Source organism: Rana temporaria, chromosome 4 (genome assembly GCF_905171775.1).
Source record: "Rana temporaria chromosome 4, aRanTem1.1, whole genome shotgun sequence".
Taxonomy (NCBI): Eukaryota; Metazoa; Chordata; class Amphibia; order Anura; family Ranidae; genus Rana; species Rana temporaria.
In genome coordinates, this window is record NC_053492.1 from 170,710,997 (window position 1) to 170,734,333 (window position 23,337).

Here is a 23,337-nt window from a genome sequence, read left to right on the forward strand (position 1 = left end):
TTAAACATAGCTCACAAAAGCAGCAGATAACCACATGCAGCTATGTTTTGGCACATCTTTATCAATTTGTAGTTCTGAAACCAGTAGCGTGGCATGTTTTAAACTGCCTCAATCAGTAAAGGCCATACAACAGTAGCTTTGTGTTTGAGAATTTTTGTTTTCGGAACTATCGGTCAAATAAATGTTCCATTTTGAACACCGGTGAGAAAAATCGAAGGAGCAGGTTGGAAAGGTTTTCTTGATTGCACAAAATTCTAACTATGAATGTTGTTTTCATTTGGGAAAAATTGTTGTAATAAAAATCTGTTTACTACGTCCGGGTTTCCATTGAAATAGCAGGTTCCTATGAACTTGTAAGTATCCAGAAGACAAAATACTGACAGCCTGTTCCTGACCAAAACTCCAGACATACCAAAATCACAGCTGGAATTTGGCAGCCTCATGACAACAGGAAACACCTCCTTGTACACAGGATAGATGAACAGAATCTAGGGTTTGGAGGGATAGTAAGACGAGGATTTAGAGGAGCGCACATCAGACTTCAAAACCCATTGAACTTTAGCATTACCCATTTACCTGCTAAAGGTAGCTAGCACAAGCCATTTCTGCCTGCATGTCTTCCAGCAATATATCTTTGCTACCTGTACATAAACACTGGAAGAACATGAAATGTCACCTTGTATTACTTGCAAATCATATAATAAAAAGGTAGCTTTATATCAAATACTTCAATATTATTTATTACCCCCACCATTTCCTCAACCTCCTCTACTAGGAGATAATTCCTTGCCCCAAGAGGAAAATAATGATGTTCTATTAACAATCCACAGAAATTGATTCAAGTTTATTTAACAAAGCAGAAAAAAAGGCTGCATGTGGAAGTCTCTGTAATCCCTTTTTTGACAGCCGTAAAAACAAAGCCGGTTGTGTCTTTGGTCTTATGGCTCGGCAGAACAGGTTTTCCAAGTAGGTCAGGAAACATCTCACACGGTGTTTATTGGTGCCTTGTACGACAAATCCGTACAGTGCTAACAACATTCATATGTTGAACATACCCAAAAAAAGCTAGAAAACCATACAGTATCACCAAGATCAAGCCAATTATATAGTCCATATAATGCCACAAGATCTGGCTGCGGGTTAGACACAAAAAGGCAACTACTCACAGACGGCAATATAAGAATTGGGAGATTTTTGGGTGAATGTTTATTCAGGAATAATCATACAAAATAATATTAATAAATAAATGCTGTAAAGATGGGTTTTTTTTTGGCCATTTGCATTAGACAAAATTGTATTTATATCCATCTTAAGGTCCAACTCCAGGGAAAGTAAAAATCCTCCCATGCAGGGGGGCTACTCCTCCACTGAACAGGTTTAGGGGACAAGAAAATAAGTATTGCTTACCCGATCCCCCACTTCTCCAGCAGACGGAGCTCCCATATACTCCACCAGTGAACTATTCCTCAGCATCCTCATACCCAATAGCTATGGGCTCTACATTGTACTTGAGGACAGCCGACTGCTGGAGCGTAGGGGAAAAGAGGCTGCGTGGACTCATCTGGCAGTGCAGTGGGAGCCTGCAGGAGCAGAGAATCGGGTAAGTAATTTACTGTTCCTGTTCCCCAGCTTAGACCTAAAAGATTAAAAGTGATTGCTATGGGGGCACCTGAGCCAAGCTTAAGCTCCATGTGTCCATTCAGACACATGGCAGTCATTCGGCCCCGCCCCCTCTCTCCTGATTTGCTAACTGATTTTGATTTACAGCAGCAGATGCCAATGGCATGCTGCTGTGTCTCAGCCATTTAGGAGTGAGAGTCCCGGATGGCAGAGGGACTCGTGGACATCGCTGGATAGAGATGGGGCTCAGGTAGGTAATTAGGGGGTGCTGGGGATGCTGCTACAGATAGAATGCATTAAAATAGAAAAAACTTTCCGCCTTTACAACTAAAAACTGTGCAGCAGCCCCCCTTATAATTACCTGAGCCTCATCTCAATCCCGCGATGTTACACGAGAGCCTCAGCTATCCAGGACTCTCCCTCTACATTGCCTAAGACAGTAGCGAGCACCATTGACTTCTGCTGCTGTCAAAGTCGGTGAGCCAATGAGGAGAGAGAGGCGTCAGTGCACCCATAGCAAGCGGTTTGCACTCAGCAGGAGGGACGGGCCAGGGGGACCCCAAAAAAGGAGGATCTGGGCTGGACTGCACAGAGCAGGCAAGTATAACATGTTTGTTATTTTTTAAACAAAAACAAACAAAACAAGCCTTTAGCATCATTAAAGTGGAGGTTCACCCGGAAACGTTAATTTTTAACATTAGATTCATGCTCATTTTGTCTAGGGGAATCGGGTAGTTTTTTTTAAAAACGAAGCTGTACTTACCTTTTTAGAGAGCGATCTTCTCCGCCGCTTCCGGGTATGGGCTGCGGGACTGGGCGTTCCTATTTGATTGACAGTCTTCCGACAGGCTTCCGACGGTTGCATCTATCGCGTCACGATTTTCCGAAAGTAGCCGAACGTCGGTGCGCAAGCGCCGTATAAAGCCGCACCGAAGTTCGGCTTCTTTCGGCTACTCGCGACGCGATGTATGCGACCGTCGGGAGCCTGTCAATCAAATAGGAACGCCCAGTCCCGCTGCCCATACCCGGAAGCGGCGGAGAAGATTGCTCTCTAAAACGGTAAGTACTGCTTAGATTTTAAAAAAACGACCCGATTCCCCTTGACAAAATAAGCATCAATCTAATGTTAAAAAAAAAATTCGGGTGAACTCCCGCTTTAACTCTTGCAGTGCAGAAGGGGCCCACTACAAAACTAGTATATACACTTATCCTGGTTTTAACCACTTAAGGACCTTGCCTGTTTTTCAGATTTGGTGTTTACAAGATTACAACTTTTTTTTTGCTAGAAAATTACTTAAAACCCCCAAACAATATATATTTTTTTCTAACACCCTAGAGAATAAAATGGCAGTCATTGCAATACTTTTTGTCACACCGTATTTGCGCAGCGGTCTTACAAGCGCACTTTTTTTTGGAAAAAAATCACTTTTTTTAATAAAAAAAAAAAGACAACAGTAAAGTTAGCCCAATTTTTTTTATATTGTGAAAGATAACGTTACGCAGAGTAAAATGATACCCAAAATGTCACGCTTCAAAATTTCGCCCGCTCGTGGAATGGCGTCAAACTTTTACCCTTAAAACTCTCCATGGGCGACGTTTAAAAAATTCTATAGGTTGCATCTTTTGAATTACAGAGGAGGTCTAGGCAGTGCCGGACTGGGACAAAAATTTGGCCCTGGACTTAATCCAGACTGGCCCACTTTGACAGGTCTCCCATGGCGGCCGGACAACTCCCGCACCCCCCCCCCCCGGCCACCCAAGCCCCTCTCCTCCTTCGCTAGCCACTAGCTGTTCTACTTTATTAGGAGTAGAACGGCTGGTACTGGTACTCTTATAGGCAGTACCAGTGGGGAAGCTAGACATTATTTCACCCGGGCCAAAGAATCAGTTTGGTGCACCCTTATGGGACAAGATTAGGCAGAAGTGAGAAACTCCCAGGCCATAGCTGTTGAGTCAGCTGTCTATCCCCTCCCCCATGCTCCTCCGTCGTTGTCCCATGGGCGCAAGTGACGTTTTGATGTCGCTTTCGCCCTGCTATGGAGACGGGTGGGGGCCATCTTGCCCTCACTCGTATCCAAGCTGAGCAGGAGGAAGGACCCGATCGCCTCCGCCGCTGCCGACGGCTCCGGTAAGCGGCGGAGGGCGCGGGAGAGCGGCGGGAGGGGGGCCCCCTCTCCTGCCGCCAATAGCGGTGATCTCACGGCGAATCCGCCGCGGAGACCACAGTTATCATTTAGAGGACCGCTCACTGAAAAGATGGATATCTCGGTTGTGGCAGTGGCTGCTGCCGTTACCGAGATATCCATCTTTAAAAAAAATGACGTATATATACACAGTGAGGGGTCCTTAAGGGTTACTAAAGGATAAAAATGTTTTCGCTAAATAGCTTCCTTTACCTTACTGCAGTACTGGTTTCATGTCCTCATTGTTCGTTTTTGCTTTGAAGTAGCTGTAATTCTGCTGTGATCTCCACACTTCCTGGTTGCCTGTTTCCTTATAACCATAGTACTGGGAGCTTTTCACGGTGGTCTAAGCTGTCATTACTGTGTGTCAAAAACTCCTCAGAACCAATCAGATTCATTTTAAAAACAAAACACTGCCCTGGATTTGTTGTTTTTGTTCTGTGAATCTTCCCGACTCACCTCTCACCCGGAAATTCATGTATGTACCTTTAAAACCGAACGTGAAACTAGAGGCACATTATATGATAGATTAAATTCAATTTTTAATCATTTTTAAAAGGAATCCGTTAACTTTTATGTCTCTATACCCAATAAACAGTCATTTCAGCAAAAAAAAAAAAATTTCCTTTAGTGACCCTTTAAGTGGTTAAGCAGAAATTCAGCCTTACCTTCCGTCTTAAACGGCTGTATATCCAGTCCTATCATGTATTGAAATTGCTTACTCTGATTTCAATGCACAGTGCAAGCTTTTCACAGTGTGCATTAGTAGCTTGCAAGCAAGATAGATAGAGCCCACCTTATTTTATGGCTGGAGAATCTCCTACATCTAGTCACCCCCCCTCCCCAGCCTTACTGTCCCTGACTTGTACTTTCATTCATTGGAATTCAGATTTGTCCAATGCTGAGGCTCAGAATGAAATGTGGGCTTTACCACACCTTCCTGTTCTCACAAAGCTATGTACAGCTGCCTGCTGGTCCCTCCCGCCAGCCAATATCTACCTGTATTGCACAGAGAAGCAATGTGATGACGCCAAGGAGTCTAACAAAAGGTATACAATGTAAACAGAAAGGTTCCATTCAATAATACTTTTAGTGCAGCTTAACCTTCAGCTTAAACATAACTGAATGTAATAAGCACATCACTGTCCTGAACTGTCACCTTGATTACTTTTCTTTCCAAATAATATTAGAATTATGGATGACTCTTTTATACCAGGGGTCTCCAAAATTTTTAAGCAAAAGGGACACTTTACTGTCCTTCAGACTTTAGGGGGGCCAGACTGTGCCCAGTGGGAGAAAACAATGCCCCATCTTTAGTATTAGGGGGAGAAATAGTTGGTGTCAGTGGGAGGAATAGTGCCTCATCGTTGGTTTCAGTGGGAGGAAGACTGTCTCATCATTGGTGTCAGTCAGTGGCGGCTGCTCATACGGGAAGTGCCGCCCCCCCTAATCTTAATGCAGGGCACCAGACGCATGGATATCTATGTTTTTTTTTTTTTTTTTAGAAGCATGTGATTAGAGCATGAGGCTCTAATTGTGTTCAAAACACTTATGTGACATTAGCGAATTAATATTCTTAACTGTCTTCCTGCTTCTCCTCCTAGCCAATCAGGAAGTGGGTCTTAAACCTGAATGGCCGGGATGAGAAGCGACTGAATTGGCCAGTAGGACAAGCAGCCAAAGCCGTCTGCAACCTGGATGGGGTAAGAAGTGCAGGACGGTCGGCTGATTTGGGGGAGGGGAAGGGATTTGTTTGCTGCCCCCCCCCCCAAAAAAAAAATTGAGCACCAGCTGCCACTGGTGTCAGTGAAAGGAAATATGCCCCATTGTTGACCATTCAAGCCTGCAAAAGTACTGTAGATGGCACATGAATACATATGAATGCACAAGTATATTTTTGCAACAACTTATCAAAATGTATCATGTTGTACAGATCAACAGATGAAAGAGGAGATGATACATTCAATGTGATCACGGTGTATATGACCGCGATCAGGGTGTATATGACCGCGATCAGGGTGTATATGACCGCGATCAGGGTGTATATGACCGCGATCAGGGTGTATATGACCGCGATCACGGTGTATATGAAGGTGATCAGGGTGTATATGACCGTGATCAGGGTGTATATGACCGTGATCAGGGTGTATATGACCGTGATCAGGGTGTATATGACCGTGATCAGGGTGAATATGACTGATCAGGGTGTATATGACCGTGATCAGGGTGTATATGACCGTGATCAGGGTGTATATGACCGTGATCAGGGTGAATATGACTGATCAGGGTGTATATGACCGTGATCAGGGTGTATATGACCGTGATCAGGGTGTATATGACCGTGATCAGGGTGTATATGACTGTGATCAGGGTGTATATGACTGTGATCAGGGTGTATATGACTGTGATAGAGGAATGTAGGAGCCTTTATGATACGGATACATGATATCATTGTGGTTTGTTCATACAGAACCATTATCTCCTCTCCTATGGCATTCTCTGATGACACATGAACTCCACACACTTCAGATGATAAAACAGATTTTTCATATGAAAAGGCACCTGGAATGTCCTGAAGTATGGACTCATTTAAAATGAAGAGAACTATTCTATTGAGCTGATGAACCAATACGATGAAATCTCCTTAGAAATGCCATTATAAGCCCTGGATCGTACAGAAGTCCCAGCGATGTGTCTGTGTGTGACTTGTATGTGAGGGGTGCGATGACACACACACACACACAGTATGTAGCCTGCACTAACCTTTGGCCCCTGTGCGATCCGGGATGACATGGTGCTGTCACTCTGTAGACTTTCCTGGTGGGAGTAGGAAGTGTCTTAGTCCGGATTCCAGCGATCACCCAGCACACAGACACACACAGCGCACTGAGCCGTCTCTACACTGTACATGGCCAACTCCCTACAGGCACGAGAACACTTAGCCAAGCCCCCCTCGGCTCCTTAGCCTATGAAAAAGCCGGCTTACAACTTCGGGACACGCCCCCCTGTGTTAGACTGTGTGCTGGGAGGCCAGTGGTGGGCGGGGCTCCTGAGTGTGGGAACCGATGTGTTATATTTCCGTATAGTGATCGCGGAGTGTCACCTACACAGGGCAATGAGGGGGGCTTCACCTGTCCCCTCCCCCACAATTCATAGCAATGTCCTCCCTAGAACAGTCGGATTCCTCGTCCTTCCTTCTAAAAGAAGGCTGACAGGGGTCAATTCCCTATGGGAATAATAAAGAATTCTGAATATGAAAAGAAGGAATTGACTTTAACAATTCATATTTAAAACATGTAAAGATGGCCACACAACGATCAATATGATCATTTGATGGGCCTATTGCTGGCCATGCAGCTTTGATTATCCAATCAATGTGCAATTCAATCAAAACGATCAAATTTTTAATCGACAACCAGTTCCGTGCGCTTTTTTTTCTGCACAAAATGCATGCACAGTGTTTTCCATGTATTCCAATGGCTCTAGTTCACACCATGCAGTCAGTTTCCGGTCAGTTTATGCACCAGAAACTGACTGCATGGTGTGAACTAGAGCCATTGGAATACATGGAAAACACTGTGGATGCATTTTTAGTGCATAAAAAAAAGCGCACGGAACTGCGTCTGGTGTGAACTAGCACTTATAGAACCAAAATGCTTCCCCCTTAACACAGGAACCTCTGTGGAATGGGTCCTGCTGAGCAGGAGGATGACAGGTCCCATCCACTCCACTGTGCAAAGAGGACACAGACCGCTCTCCTCTATGGGGAAATCGGGTGGAAACAGACCGTCCTTTCGTTTCCAGCCAATCCGCCAGAGATAGAAAATAGGACCACCAGCTATCTGGATTTTGCAGACAGGATTGGCTCGGATAGCGGTGGATATCAGCGGACGTCACTGCTGGCATCCGCCGCTCCATAGAGGAGACTGCACGGTTCAATCTGGTCTGCCTGAAAAACTGATAGGTGGACCTGATTGAACAGCCCGTGTGAAAGGGCCCTAAATGCTCCCTACACACGGGCAGACCATCCATTGCCCTCTATGGAGCAATGGGTGTCAAGCGACACCTGCTGACATCCGATCTTGTCTGGCGCATTGGATCGGATTACAGTCTGACGCAAGCAGACAGGCGGTCCTTTTCCATCTGACCACCCTTACAGAAAAGTGGACTGTCCATGTCCGCTATACAGAAGTGGATACAGACCTGAGATCTGCCCGCTCAGCAGAAAGATTCCCTGCTCAGCAGGCAGATCCACTGGTGGAGAGTAGCAGTGTAAAAGGGCTTTATGGATTCAATCAGATTAGGAGATTTCATGCTAAAATCAGATGCGATTGATAATTTATGATCATGTTTTCCATCAATAGAAATCCACCTCCCTATGTGTAGCATATCGATCCAATGGGTTGTTTACTGTAGATCGATTATTCCCATTGGAGAGATCGATCAGAAAAGAACGACCCATACATGTAGCGATTTGTGAGTGGCATAAGCGATCACAAAGAAGCAATTCAGCATCAATTAAAATGCAGAACGATGCAACACCTTGAAAAAGCTGATCAGAAATGATGAAAAAATGACGATCAAACTATTTCTACCAGCTCTCTGACACGTGCACAAATATTTGTCTGGTAGAGCAGATGGAATCCAACTAATTCTGCCACGGCTGACGGATGTGCACGAGTGCTCACTAAATCATCTGAATGAAGGCTCTATGGCAGGCCATACATACATTATTTTTTTGAAGGAAAAACAGTGGAAAAATGGTTAGCTCTTCCACCTAGTAGAACTGTGATTCTGAACTTGCCAAATATGCTGCAGACATCTCCCTCCACTAAGTCTGGCTGCATCCATTTTAACTGTGGGCTGCTGCCTGTTCACTTCCTGGATTTACACAGGAGGCACACCTCCAGCTCTGCAAGCCCTGCAGCTCTCATTGGCCCTCTTATGACTTCTCCCTTCATGGCAAACTCTCATGATAGTCAGAGAGAGAGCTGTGCCTGATGTCATAAGCCTAAGGGCTAATGACCAGACAATAAACAGGAAGTGGGCTGTATAAGGTATTTACTGGCAGGAAATAAATGTTTTACTATCCAAAGTTAAAACAAGGGCAGAAGATTTAATAGATGGAAAGATGAAAAAATTACTGAAGAGCCGCTTTAACAAGGAGCACATGGAAGGACAATGCATATCAAACTTTAAGGCCAGGTTCACACCTATGTGAATTGAGTGCGGCTTAAAACTGCATCCAATTCGCAGAACATTGTTTTCAATGAGGCTGGTTCACATATGTGCGATGCATTTGCACTACGCATTGCCGAAAAAACGTGTGCGTTTTCTAGGCTTTGCGGTGCGGCTCAGGTGCGAATTCAGGCCCATTATCTTCTATGGGCACGCATCTGATTCGCAGATGTGTTCATTTCTCTTCAGGATTTGTCTCATTCACCTCAATACACTTTCCCCCTCCCAGGTCTCCAAATTCACATCTAAAATGGAGCGGATCTGCTGAACAGTTTTCTTATCTCTCAGCAGAGATAAGAGAGCTGAAATTCGCACAACACTAGTGTGAATCCGGCCTAAACATAGAAAATTTCCCAGGTCACTTACCAACCAGCCTGCAGAAAACCGAATTATCCTAACAGTTCACATTAAAAACAGGGGTTTAGTTTGCACACATTGCAAATACATCCATAAGCTGCAGGGGCCATGAAGGGAGCTCAGTCCTCAAAGCCCACTCTTTTATTTTTTTTACTTTGGCCACACATAATAAAAGTTCACATTTTAACATAAACAAACATTCACTTCAACCCCCTAAATGAAATTCTAAAGCAGAGACCCAGTTGAATAAAATGGTGGTAGTATCATTTTATATGTTGCATGATATTTGCCCTACTGTTTACCAAAACATTTTCAGTAAAATGTATAATTTCATTATAGTGCACATAAACAAATAGAATTACCATTTTTGGTAAAAAAAAGAAAAAAAGGAAGATGAGGTTGTGTTGTTACCAGATACATACAACATATGTAGCTTCAAAATTGCGTGTGCTAGTGAAGCGGCATAAAACTACATCCAAAAACTTGTCTACAGTCAACTGTTTGAAAGCCTTTACAGGATATCAGTTTATAAGTTTAAAAATATGCCATAGAATTATTGCTCTCACTCCAGCTTTTGCAGCAATACCAAATGTATTTTTCATTTCTTGTTTTTGCACAACTGCGCAGCAACAGCTATTTGCATGTGCTTATACACGTGGGTGGGAGGCTTTTATAAATATTTCTGGGTGTTCTATTTTATTCAACTTAAAAAAAAAAAATATATATATATATATATTTGTTTACATTATTGCTTTCACAAGTAGGCTGACAAGCCATGACTGATAGCATAGTCCAGCTGATGTGTCCTCTTTAGAGAGACAATCATGATCCAATGGCCGCTAATGTCATCTCTGCATTCTGCTGAAGCCAATCACAGACTGTGCTCATTCAGCTTCTTTCACAGCCAAAGCCACTAGGATTTGATCATTCTGAACACAAAGTTGCGAGTTCATAGTAGCTAGGGGAGATCAGCGGACACATGTTTGGCAATCTCTTGTTGCTCTCCATCCACTTGACTTTGTCTAAGCCTGCTATTCCTATGTATTGCTGACTTCCTGACCCTGGCTTTAGCCTGGATGCTGCTTTGGTTTGCTGTGACCCCTGTGTGTCACCTGTTAACGCTACAAAGTTCATTTGGATTGGAGGTGCAAGAGAGGCTTCTCTGTCTAGCTTCTCCCATTTGCGTCCCCTGGAAACCTGGCCGACAGTCTCCACGTTAGCAACCCTCAAGTCCCGACTGTTGGTTTTCACTCTTGCAGTGTTGGGAGTCAACGTTCCAATGGTTTTCAACAACTTGTCAGGATGTGGGGGTTGCCAACTAGAATTTTTTTTTGCCAGACTAAAAAAAGGCCTACAGGTAAAAAAACAATACAATTAATGAAGATTTTTACAAATCGGCACAGATTTTTAACATCTACTAGGACCCCTTGACTGCATAGGCTATTTTCTGGCAAAGGTGAACTCAATCTTTAAAAAGGACGACAAATGTAATCCCCACATCTAAGGAATGGTAACCAGCAATATACGCATTACAGTTTTGTCATCAGGTTTAGATACACGTTTTATTTATTTTCTCCCTCCCTTTCTGCCTTTTCTTTGTACTGTTTTTTGGGGTCGCTTCTTAATAGTTCGTATGTAAAGCCCAGCTAACTGATGCACTGATGCCGCGGGTACAGTGTGCCACAGCTGCAGGGCAATCAAACCATACCAGTATGAAAGGGGGCCAAACAATCCCGTTAAATACACACATTTTGTCTTGATACACCTGGAATGTAAGGTTTAGCTTTTCTCCTGAAAGTAGAAAATTCTGTTCACTGCCTGCATGCTGCAGAGATTCTCTTTGTGTGGGAACAATGGTCTCTCTGCAGATATTCGACAGAAAGGGACATGAGCTTTGCGGATTGAGTTATAGCGGTGACTCAACAGGAGACATTTCTGACCTGCTAGTTTCACTATTACCATTTTTTTTCTCTTAACACAGTATAGTCTAAAGAGGAAGTCAAGCCTACTCTATACAAAACTTTAAGTGGTTGTAAATGATGACGTTTTTTTTTGTTTTTCTTTTACATTCATGCATTCTATGAAAGTAAAAAAAAAAAAAAACCTTCTGTGTGCTGCTCCTCCCACAGCTTCCCCTAATACTCTGAGCCCCCTCTCGATCCAGTTATATGCACAAGAGTCTCGGCTGTCATTGAGGACTCCCTCTCCCCATTGTCCCCCCTGCTGTCAATCACAACCAGTGAACCAATGAGAAGAGAGCGAGTAGCATGGCCGAGCCACAGCTCTATATGTCTTATGGACACAGAGCAGGGTTTAAGAGGTAGCGACTTGCTATGGGGGGACTGGTGCGTGCTCCCTTCCGAACCCTGCTGTGTGTGTCCATAAGGGACAGTCGACAGTCGACAACAGATGCCCCATAGTAAGCCTATGGATGACATCATCACCCAGGCTCTGCAGCCATTGTCGGGATCTCTCCTCTTCACTGAAGCTGGACTCTGGAGAGATCATGTTGCCGGACCGGAGTGGCCTCAGCCTAGGCAAGTATACACATCTTCCTTTCACACAGTACATCTAAAACAGGGGTTAGAATGGAAATGGGACTAGATTTAAAAAAGGTTAAAGTGCCAGCAACAATTCTAGCACTAGATCTCCTCTGTAAATCTAAACTGGTAACCTGTAAAAAATTTCAAATCGTTGCCTATGGAGATTTTTAAGTACCGAAGTTTGGCGCCATTCCATGAGTGTGCGCAATTTTAAAGCGTGACATGTTAGGTATCTATTTACTCGGTGTAACATCATCTTTCCTATTTTACAAAAAAATTGGGCTAACTTTACTGTTTAATTTTTTTAATTCATGAAACAAATTTTTTTCCAAAAAAAAGGCGTTTGAAAAATTATTGCGCAAATACCGTGCAAGATAAAAGGTTTCAATGACCGTCGTTTTATTCCCTAGGGTGTCTGCTAAAAAAACATATATAATGTTTGGGGGTTCTGCGTAATTTTCTAGCAAAAAAATTATGATTTGTACATGTAGGAGAGAAGTGCCAGAATAGGCCTGGTATGGAAGTGTGTATAACTGCCCTGTATGGAAGAGGTTAATGATGAATTTGGGAAAAACTTCGTTTTTTGGACATGCTGAAAAATGTCATTTTTTTTCATGCCGAAAAATGACCGTGTGTACGCGGCATAAGAACTGACTGATCAAAACACCGCTAATCGCTCGGTTCTCAGAGCTCCGTGAGCAGAGAGCTTGTGATTGTCAGTCACAGCTTTCTGCTCTGCCCCACCCCCACGCACACTGGAGCGGTGGGCTGGGGAGGGGATGGGAGCTGCTGGCTCAGACTCTCACCGGTTCGCAAGGTGGTGGCCAGGGTTGTGGGGAGATCCCAAACATATTTTCACAATCTCTCAGCCTGGATCGCCTCTGTGATGTCAGCCACCGTCTGCTGAAAACGGGTCACAGGAGTGCAGCACGAACTGCACTACTGTGATCCACACGAGAGGTACAGCCAAACGAGCTTTGGCTGTACTACTCTTTTAAACTTAGTTAGGAATAAGTATGAAAGTATTCACATGTCTCATTCCATCCCAGATGCCAAAAATAGGATTAGTCTTCATTTATGGGAAGTGGGCAAAGCTATGCAGATCATTCCTTTATGTACCCAACAGTCAAATGAAAAAGCTCCATTGATCTCCGTTTACATCAGTCTTACAGCAGTTTGTGGCTTTGATGACATTACCCAGAAAGCATTATGACAGCGTGACATTGTTTGTCATATTTGACTATATGTGGAGAAGCAAGAAAAAACAGATTGTGGCTAGGAGACTTCATCGATTTTGGACCCACCCCATGCTACTGAAGCAGTCTGAGGTTAAGTTCACATATAAACAAAAAATATTTTTTTTTCCAAATGGATCTTAACCGATCGGACTTTCATGGACATTGTCTGTTATCAGTTAATATCGGTTTTCACGTATCTTGACGTACCCTTGTACGTTTAAAAAAAGTATAATATCAGAAGCGGAGGTGAACGGATGGTCATCCATTTGCCCATAGGAATTTATTGTCGTCCGTTGATGGATGGATAACAAACGGATAGACGGTCTGATCGTGGGAAAGGGGCCTTAGGCTTTTCGGCTATCATGGCTTTAGTTACTGCCTAAAAATGAGGAACAATCCTTTATTTTTGGGATATGTGTTAAATTGAGATGTGAATACTTTTCTTTAAGACGGCATTTAGAGTTGAGGATTTTTGGATTCCTTTCTCACCATAACCTAAATGGTTTTATTGACTTTTTCTTTAGTTATAGAAGGATTTATATTTATTGTCTTTGTTACATTACCTTCCTGGCTTTATTTCCATATGTTTCAGGAAAGTAGCAGGAGGAAGAAAGTAGAAGTGGTACAGAAGGAGTTACCAGTAACTGAAATGTGAATGGGCACTTGTTTTAACTCTCTCATCTCAACTTTACACAAGTGGAAGGTAAGGTAATAGAGGAAATATATAGTAGTCTGCCTATCTCCTGATTATTTTCTAAAGCAAATATATATTTTTTATTTATTTTGAATGTGGTGTGAAGGCAAAGCAGCAAGAGAGAACAAAAAACCTGAGACTGTTCAGAGGAAGGAGGACTCCGCACAAGGAGCAAAGAGCAGAATGGTGATAAATCACCAGCACTGAATGACTTATACTTGATATGTTATCTTGTTGCAGTAAATCAGAGAAACAGTGCCTGGCTCAAAGTTGTTTCACCTACTGCCCCCTCATATTACTCGTTTACATCATACATAAAGCAACAGCTATGCAAAACAAGAAGAAAAAAAAAAAAACACACACACAATTATAGTGCTTTATTTGGCACTTACAACCTAAACTTCACTGACCCATGCACATGCAAACTAAGCATTTGAAGCTTTCCTCCAACTGTGTTTACCCCATACTGGGACTACAGTACATGTTTATTGGGCCACATGGGCACTTAGCTACTGTGCGCTAAGGCATAAAATCCCTCATACTTTCTGGTGCCCAGTGAATCGTAAGTGCCACCCATACCAGTGGTGTGTTTGGGAAGAAGTGCCATGCATGGGTAAACGCCAATGCAGCAACCTTTGAGGTTTACTTGAGCATGGCTGCGTACATCCATTCACTTGCATCGGTGCCCATACACGGCAGTGCAGCTCACGAGACACCAGTATATTTACACCTCAGCACATAGAAGAAGTTAAATGTCTGTGTAAATGAGGCCCTAATTCTATGAGCATATATACAGTATATATTTGGCATAGTAGAGTACAGACTGGCTAGAGAGGAATAACTTTGATTCAGTTGGCCGACTTGAACATGTACTGCAATAAATGCAAACCAGGAATCTCTAACAAAAAAGTTTGCTAAACTTCCATCTCTTCCAACCTATAATGAGGCTTACCTATAGGTAGTGTAAATATATCCTAAACGTTCAATGACCCTTTGCAAGAAAAGGTTTTCCAGGGCAGTGTTAATCTCAGTAGGGACTTTAGCAAAACTGACAACATGAAGCAGGGTCGAGGTAGAACCTGAAAGTCCAACTTGTAGCCTTTGGATACAATGCACTGGACCCATACATACAAAATGTCCTGGGACCAGATGGCTGCAGACCCCCTTCCCTTTAAAAGTGGTGGCATACCCCAGTTTAGAAAAGGACTATGGTAGTTAATAAAATTGAGGGATTTGAGGGTCTAGGTCTCAGCTGGCTTTGCCTTGGAGGTCAGGGAGAAGAGGGTTTCCCCAATGGATGTTTTTCTTTCTTTTTCTGGGGAAAGAGGTACTTTTTCCCTTAGTGACATTGATGAAGTTTGTCCAGGGATACACCAGTACATGTTGCAGTGAAGCTCCGCAGACAAGGACAGACAAATCTGTCAGGATAGAACCAGGATCCCTAGGCATGTCCTTAAACCATGTCTTATGACCCACTATAATATTGCTGCAAATGAGGGGTTGCACAAGTGGTACTCATGAAACACTGCTATAGGAGGAAGGGTTAATGTTGTCTGTGACCAGTCACTTGGAGGCAGCAGGGCCTGTCCCGGAGGATCAGAATGCTGAACTATTGAGCAGATGGTGGTCTGTGTGTAATCCAAAATGCTTCATGCATGTGGAGCATGAATTCCCAGTAGAGAGGTTGCATAAGCTCAGTGGGAGCGCCCTGTCTGGAAAATGGCACCAAATTAAAATGTGTTGCAGGGCCAAAACACAAAGTTTTGCAGTGCCTTTCCCTCACTGCCAGATCTGTAACAAATATGCAACAGATGTAATCCTTTGGGGACCAAGGTCAGCAAATCCAGCCTCCCTTAAAGGCGGAAAGCCATGACTTGCTGCAGTGGAGGTCTTTGGACTCCTGCAGTCCCTACCAGGTACATAGGCAAGATCCAGGGGATATTTCCCATCCAGCAGTCTTCCCAGGCAGGCAGACCAAGTCCTAAACCTGTAAAGCACTCTGTGGTCAACTCACCACATTGAGCTAAGGGCGCCTATTTGAGTGCCTAATAAAGAATCCAGTGCTCAGTGAGCCACACTACAGGCCTGGCAGGCCATTTATTCCTAATGGCACTTCAAACGCACTAGCCAACACATGTGCACTAAAATGCACCGCAACACATGGTGACCTGTTATGTGTTGTAGTGCAATGCTTGCATTTCTTTTGTGCAATTGTCACTCATAGGGCAGCCAATTAAAAATGCATGCACACCTAAAAACTACATCTCCCAAACAAGAACACAGACAGCAATTAAATGTTACTACATGTAAAATCTAAAAAAGGTTTTGGTTTGAGTTGCCCTTTAACAATAAAAATGCATAAAGAAGTGACACGTAATTGGAGCATGTTGTGACCAAGACAATTTGTACTTGCAGCTTCTTTTGTGAGGTCTCTCTCTAGTGGTCAGATTTAGCACTGCACCTACATCCCTGAACCTGAACAGCTCAGCGACATCTGTATGAAGTGTGAAAGCAATTTCAAAACATGAGAATCCAAAATGCATGCAGAAATGTAGCATGCAGGTACCCATGTATATAGCCATAGATGTTGCTAAATCTGTGAAAAATAGGATTTGTAAAAAATGTAAATAAACAAACCACCACTTGTATCTGCTCTAGGATTTGTTCCCATTTTTTTTTTTAAGCACTAGAGCCCCATTTTTTTGCGGTACAGATTAAGCAACGCAGCACCAATGTGTCCTGTGCGTAACGCACACCTATTTTTAGTTTTACCTTCCATCAGTTTTTAAGAAGCACCCGATGACTAGTCGGTTACCGAATAACCACAAGTAGCCTTGTTTTATACAGCCTAGAAGTGGTTCTAACGCCTTAAGGTTGTTTACCTTAATGCATTCTCTGAACAAATGTAAAGAAAAAAAAAAAAAGAAGACTTCTGTTCCCACATGAGTGCCCCCATAGGAAGTGGATTTCTATGGGGGCAGTCGTCAAAGAGGAGGAGCCAGGTGCACCAGCAGAGGAACCCAGAGGAGGATCAGGGCTTCCCTATACAAAACCACTGCACAGACCAGGTGAGTATAACATGTTTGTTATTTAACCCCCTTAGCGGTAAACCCGAGCGTGACTCGGGGTGGGTTTTCAATGTTAGGATCGGTATCCCCGAGTCACGCTCGGGGTGGACGTGCAGAGTGTGCAGCGGCGCGGCTTACCTTCTCGCTGAATCCACAGGCAAGTTACTTACCTTGTCCCTGGATCCAGCGATGCCACCCCGCTGTGTGAGCGAGCGGGTCCTCCTCGCTCGATTCACAGTCTCCCTGTGTGCCGCCGATCTCCTTTCCCTGCAACGTTACGACGCACGGGGGCGGAGAACGGCGCCAAATTCAAAAAAGTAAACAAACACAATACATACAGTATACTGTAATCTTATAGATTACAGTACTGTATGTAAAAAATACACACCCCCCCTTGTCCCTAGTGGTCTGCCCAGTGTCCTACATGTACTTTTATATAATAAAAACTATTCTTTCTGCCTGCAAACTGTAGATTGTCCAAAAGTGTCCCTTTATGTCAAAAATGGTTTTAGATCAGCTAGAAAACAGCGATAATAAATTATAATCACTTGCAGAAATGTGCGATAGCGATTTGTGGGGAAATTCGTCATAAAAAAAAAAAATGACAGCGACAATTCTGCAACTGAGCAAATTTCAGTGATTTTGAGTTGATTACATTATTGAATAATTTTTATTATAATTATCTTATTATTTGTTATAATTATTTATTATATTATAATTTATAATTTAGTTTTTTTTTTTAAATGTCATACCCGGGATGCCTACAAGATTCTTGTTTGGTCAGATTTAAGCGAGTTATTCCTAAAAATTACAGGCCTATAGTACAAATCACCAAATTTCCGTGCAAAATAATTGTACCGCTTTTGGTACGTAATTCCAGACAGAATCATACCGCCAGGGAGGTTAAAAAACAAAAAATAAGGTTTGTTTGGTTCTAGTTTTATTTTGCCATTAAAAAGGTCCTTTATAGCAACCAATCACCTCAGGATTCCATACGGGGTAATAGATTGTCATTTCCCATTCAACGTGGGACAAGACAGGGCTGCCCGCTCTCCTCATTGCCATTTGCCTTAACAAGTGAACCTTTAGCTGTAGCTATTCGATCCCATATGAATATTCATGGTATATGTAATGGACAACAAGCGCATAAATGTGCCTTGTTTTCCAATGATACCCTTGTCTACATCACAAATCCTCAAAATTACTTTACCCTACCTGTTGACCTTGTTACACCAATTTTCTCAGCTCTCTGGGCTTTCCTTGAATACCTTAAAAATGATGTCCCTTAATGTTTCCTTGCCCCCTGATAACGACTTTGCAGAGTACTTATAATTTTTAATGGGCACCAATCTTTTTACCATATTTAGGTATTTAGACACCTTCAATCAACACTTTTTACCAGGCTAATTATCCTTCACTCTTCCACCAACATCTGGAATATCTTCGTTGTTGGGCAGATTATTCCCCACCCTGGTTAGAATCAACTTTATTCAAATTACATTTCTACCCAGGATATTTTATTATTTTAGGACTTTACCAATTGTGTTCCCAATGGGAGATTTACAGCTAGAATCAGAAATTCTAATTTTTTTCAGGGTTAACAAAAAACCCTGAATGAATAAATTGACGTTGCAGGTCTCGAAACCACGTGGTGGGCTTGGCATCCATAATTTACCAACCTTATTATCAAGCCGCTCTAATAGCACAGCTCTCTTACACAAGTACTAAGAGCTCTACATCCCTCTGGGTCTCTATAGGCTCTCTCTTGCCATCGATTTGCCAATTGATTCCCTAATGTAGCTTTGAAGCCATCTTTGTCCCCCTATTTTATGTCCTAATCGCATTTATTTTCTTTGGCTTTTTCCCTTCTGTTTCCATTTGGTGATCTGGCCAGTAACAGATCTCCTGTATTAGTGAAACACCACTCTGGATGAAGGAACACAGGGGGCACAGACATACAGCAGCATTGTCAATCTGGGGTGGGGAAGGGGAGTGTTGCATTCCAGGAATTGGAAAGCTCCAATAAATGTTTGCTTTTGGGTTTAATACTTCAAGTGCTCTAAAACAGAACCATCATTTTCTACGGTTTCATATAAGCTCAGTTTCCCTTGTTCTTGATAGAACTCTATGGTTAAAACAATGATCATTTATATTGTGACATTTCTTAATTTCTTTACAAATGCAGACTTCTATTTTTGTGTCAGACAGCTGAGATGACTGTACAGCAGATGCTTTGCAAGCCATTCATGGAAAATTTCGTTCCAAGAAAAGTACAGTTTCTGAGGATCATGCCAGAATAATCAAAAAAAATCAAAGGAATATGGAAAAGTAGGCAAGTTAGCTGCAGAAACACAGCATGCACTTTAAATATGCCATCTTTAGGGTCCCTGGCATAACAGTCATACATTGACTTTTCATAATACTATTCAATATATAAAGTGCACAGACAAGTGTAGGATCAGATACAAGTGTAGGATCAGATTCAAGGTTCTTGCCAAAACTTAGCAGCTTGAAAGAATGGTTAAAATCCAGAATTAGTACAAGGTTTGTCCTCTTTAAAGGCATTCCTAATCACACACTCGTCCCTGCTTTTGCATACTTAATCCAACACCCTCCTATTTAATGGATGTGTCCCATCATTTTATGGAATGCTGTAAAATTTCAATTTTGGAAAATAAAGTTGTTCAAACAATGCAATTTACTTAATAATTTATACAGATTCCTTATACCATATTAAGAACAGAATGAAAATATACACATATTGCATGAAGGCCAGTAGTTTAGGACATTGTTATAGGAAAATGGCACTCTCTAACAAGAACCTTGCAGATGACCCTTTGTTCCTCTCCACCTGTCTGAAAGTAGACTGCGATCGCCAGCAATTTTGCAACAAAACGTTATTACCGTTAATTATGTCCGATGACAATATTATTCAGCAGACTGTTATACAGTTGGAAAGTTACAGTGAAACCACTGAACCTTAAACCTTCAGCATTTGCCCTTGTGAGCTGACCTATTCAAAATTCAGGCCTATTACTTTACACCAAAAAGAGAATACATTACAGAATATTAAAAAGACAAACATTATTTCCTTTAAACCAAAAATATCCTCAAATCTTCAAAGATTCATAAGCAGATCTATTGTACAACCTATGTTGCAAATTCTGTAAAAGGTGTTGGACAGACAGAACACACTGCTCAAAAAAAGCTACAACTTAATTATTACTACTAATGTTAAAACTTAAACCTGTTAATTTATTTTATGAGTGTTTTAACGCCACTTGTAGGAGCAAAATCACACTTGTTATTAAAAAAAGATCCAATAAAATGTTCACATAATTGTTATAAAACTGTGTATAAAGCTGAACTTTAGTTACTTTATTTGACTTGTATCAATTTGGTTAGACTTTATAAATCTAAAAAGGAGGTACAAACCAAAACATGTTTCCTAATTTTGAGGCAAGTAGTTCAATAATTTATTGGGTTATTACTTCGGTTTACCCCACCCAAGGCATAGCCAAGACAGAATAAGGGCACTGGTGAAGTGCTGCCCCAAAATTGTACCGTGGGTTGCAACCCCAAGCATAGTATGGACAGAGTTTATGCATTTGCCATTCTTTCACAGGACATGCATGGCTCTACATGTCTACCATGCATGCCTATTACTAGGACTTAAAGTGGAAGTAAACCATAATTTTTTTTCCCCCTTGCTTCTTTCCTGCAAATTAAAGGCATAATGTGCTAGTATGTATAGCATACTAGCACATCATGTGACACTTCCTTGCAAATGAAGCCCACGCCATCCCCGCTGTAGGCTGCATCCATCTTCGTCCATCTTCTGTCTGGGACCGCGGACTGTGTGACTGGCCGGAGCCGTGTAAAGTAATTTCCGTGCATATGCGCGGGAGCTGCCAGTCACACCACACACTCCTGAAGAAATGGCACAGGTGGCCGTTCCTTCAGAGTGCATGCACCGATGACATCATTGGTGCAGTATACAGTAAATATCTCCTAAACTGCGCACTTTTAGGAAATATTTACAGTACCTATAGGCAAGCCTTATTCTAGGCTTACCTATAGGTCCAAATTGCACAGGGAGGTTTACAACCTCTTTAACTACTTGCCAACCGGCTCACGCCGATATACGTTGGCAGAATGGCACAGCTGGGCAAAACAATGTATGGGTAAGTTGTTCCCTTTAAGAGCCTCTCAAGGTGCCCCATGCACGGCGGAGTTCCCGATACGCGCGGCTGGCAGGCACAATCACGCAGGCCGGGCACGAGAGCCAGCACGGGTATTTGTGTGTGCGCAAGTACTAAGTAGGAACAATGATATCTCTCCACCCCCACAGCCAGTCCTATCCCCATACAGTTAGAACACATTTAACCCCTTCCCTACCAGTGACATTTATACAGTAATCAGTGCATTTTTATAGCTCTGATCGCTCCCAAAAATGTGTCTAAATCTGTCTGCTGCAGTGTTGCAGTACCACTAAAAATCGCAGATCACCGCCATTACTAGTAAAGTAAAAATGCCATAAAAATGCTATAAATCTTTCCCATAGTTTGTAGATGCTGTAACTTTTGTGCAAACCAATCAATATACGCTTATTGCTATTTTCTTACCAAAAATATGTAGAATATTATATTTTGGCCTAAACTGATGAAGAAATGTGTTTTTTAAAAACATTGTTGGAGATATTCATTATAGTAAAAAAATAATTTTCTCAAAATGCTCGCTATTTTTTTTGTTTATAGCGCAAAAATGTAAAACCGCAGAGGTGATCAAATGCCACCAAAAGAAAGCTCCATTTGTGGGGAATAAAAAGGATGCAAATTTTGTTTGGGAACAGCATTGCATGACCGCGCAAATGTCAGTTAAAAAGACACAATGCCAAATTGTAAAAAGTGCTCTGGTCAGGAAGGAGGTAAAATCTTTGGGGGCTGAAGTGGTAAAGATATGAAGTGGGGGTGAGAGAGTCTTTTTCCATCATGATACAACACCTTTGGATTTGTGCAACTTGGATATGACTTATACAACACAGAAGAAATTGACCCAGACCTTAGTTAGGTCTTCTTCTAAAGGCTTAGAAGAATATATTATGCAAGTTAAGTGCATCCAGTTTCTGCAAAAGAGGAACTACATAATGTGTACTTCTGCTTTCTAATATTGGTGTGTTATAAAATAACTAGTTGTTACATTTGCATATAAAAAAAAATTGGTAAGTATTAAGTCTCTAACACTACCTGAAAAATAAAATCATCACTATGAATAATGTATGCCTTACACAAGGATGTGTACGTATGTTCGTACGTGGTTCAGGAAGTTTTCATGAAACCAGTTGATCCCAGGTGTTTGGAGTTCATTACTCCCCTACTTTCCTGACTGCTTGAAGCACTATATTTGAATTGGCTGCTGTGCTCCTGAAAACTGAGGGAAAAGGTCCCTGCATAATTTTTTTAAATCGCAGCCCACACAGAAACCAGTGCAGTGTGGTTCTCAGTGAGGGAAGCGGCTGCTGCAATTTCCAGTGCATGCATCTCCCACGTTTTCTGCGCAGGTGGTTGAGGCTGCTGGGTCACAACCTAAGCAACTGTAGCATCCTCTATTGTGCCACCAGGTTAGTACAGGTACATTTGTGTGACTCTTGATGAAGTGAGTCTGAGTCTGGGTCAGGGTTTAGTGCAGGTCAGGCTGGATGACTCATACAGGCAGGTCTCTGGTGCCTCACCCTGGTTCTGGAAGTTTGGAGAACCGTCTAGAAGTTAGTGAGTGGAGGCTAGGAGGGTTATCTGCATACTAATGGACCCTTGGCCAATCCTCAGGTGGTGGAAATATGGATGAGTCAGGCCAGCAGGGGAGTCGGGTGGAAGATGGAGTGCTAAGGAGTCTGTTGGTGGATTTGAAGGGGGGCACCTGTGTCTGGGTAGGGGGGGCTCTGCCTCAGGTGGGGAGGTCAGGCTGGCTTGTGAGGATCCTGACAGCAGTGGGGTTTGAAAGGAATCTTGCCTAAGGAACAGCAGGGAGCAAGGAGGACAGTGCAAGTACATCAACGCACCCAGACATTCAAGGAGAGACGGTCACATGTAGCAAGCCTTTCTGGGAGGACAGCATTGTGCTTAACCCTTCCTGTCCCTTGCCCTGGGAGATCTTTGGAGCAGCCAGGTGGGCTGGTAGTCCTCAGGCAGTAGAGTGGGGATCAGTGTCTACAGTGGAGTGCCAAATATTCCTGTATGCTGCTTACTACACAAAGTGATACTTTCTAAGGGACCGAGTTCCTAGTCCTTAAGAGGCTGTTGAATTTTGTTGTCAGACACGGTCAGTGTCCGGTAGGGATGAGCTTCGAGTTTGAGTCAAACCCATGTTCGACTCGAACATCGTATGTTCATCGAATTG

At 42.6% G+C, this 23,337-nt stretch overlaps 1 protein-coding gene across 7 annotated transcripts in view; it reads right to left on the reverse strand.

Moving 5' to 3' along the window:
- Positions 1-23,337, reverse strand: part of PLD1 (phospholipase D1) — a 268,255-nt gene that overhangs the window by 166,508 nt on the left and 78,410 nt on the right. The window contains exon 1 of one of the 7 annotated variants that reach the window (XM_040349368.1): positions 6,567-6,789. The exons of the other annotated variants lie outside the window; for them this stretch is intronic. The gene's annotated coding sequence lies outside the window, so the exon portion shown is untranslated. Of the gene's footprint in view, positions 1-6,566; positions 6,790-23,337 lie in introns of those variants that run through there. 7 annotated transcript variants of the gene reach the window in all.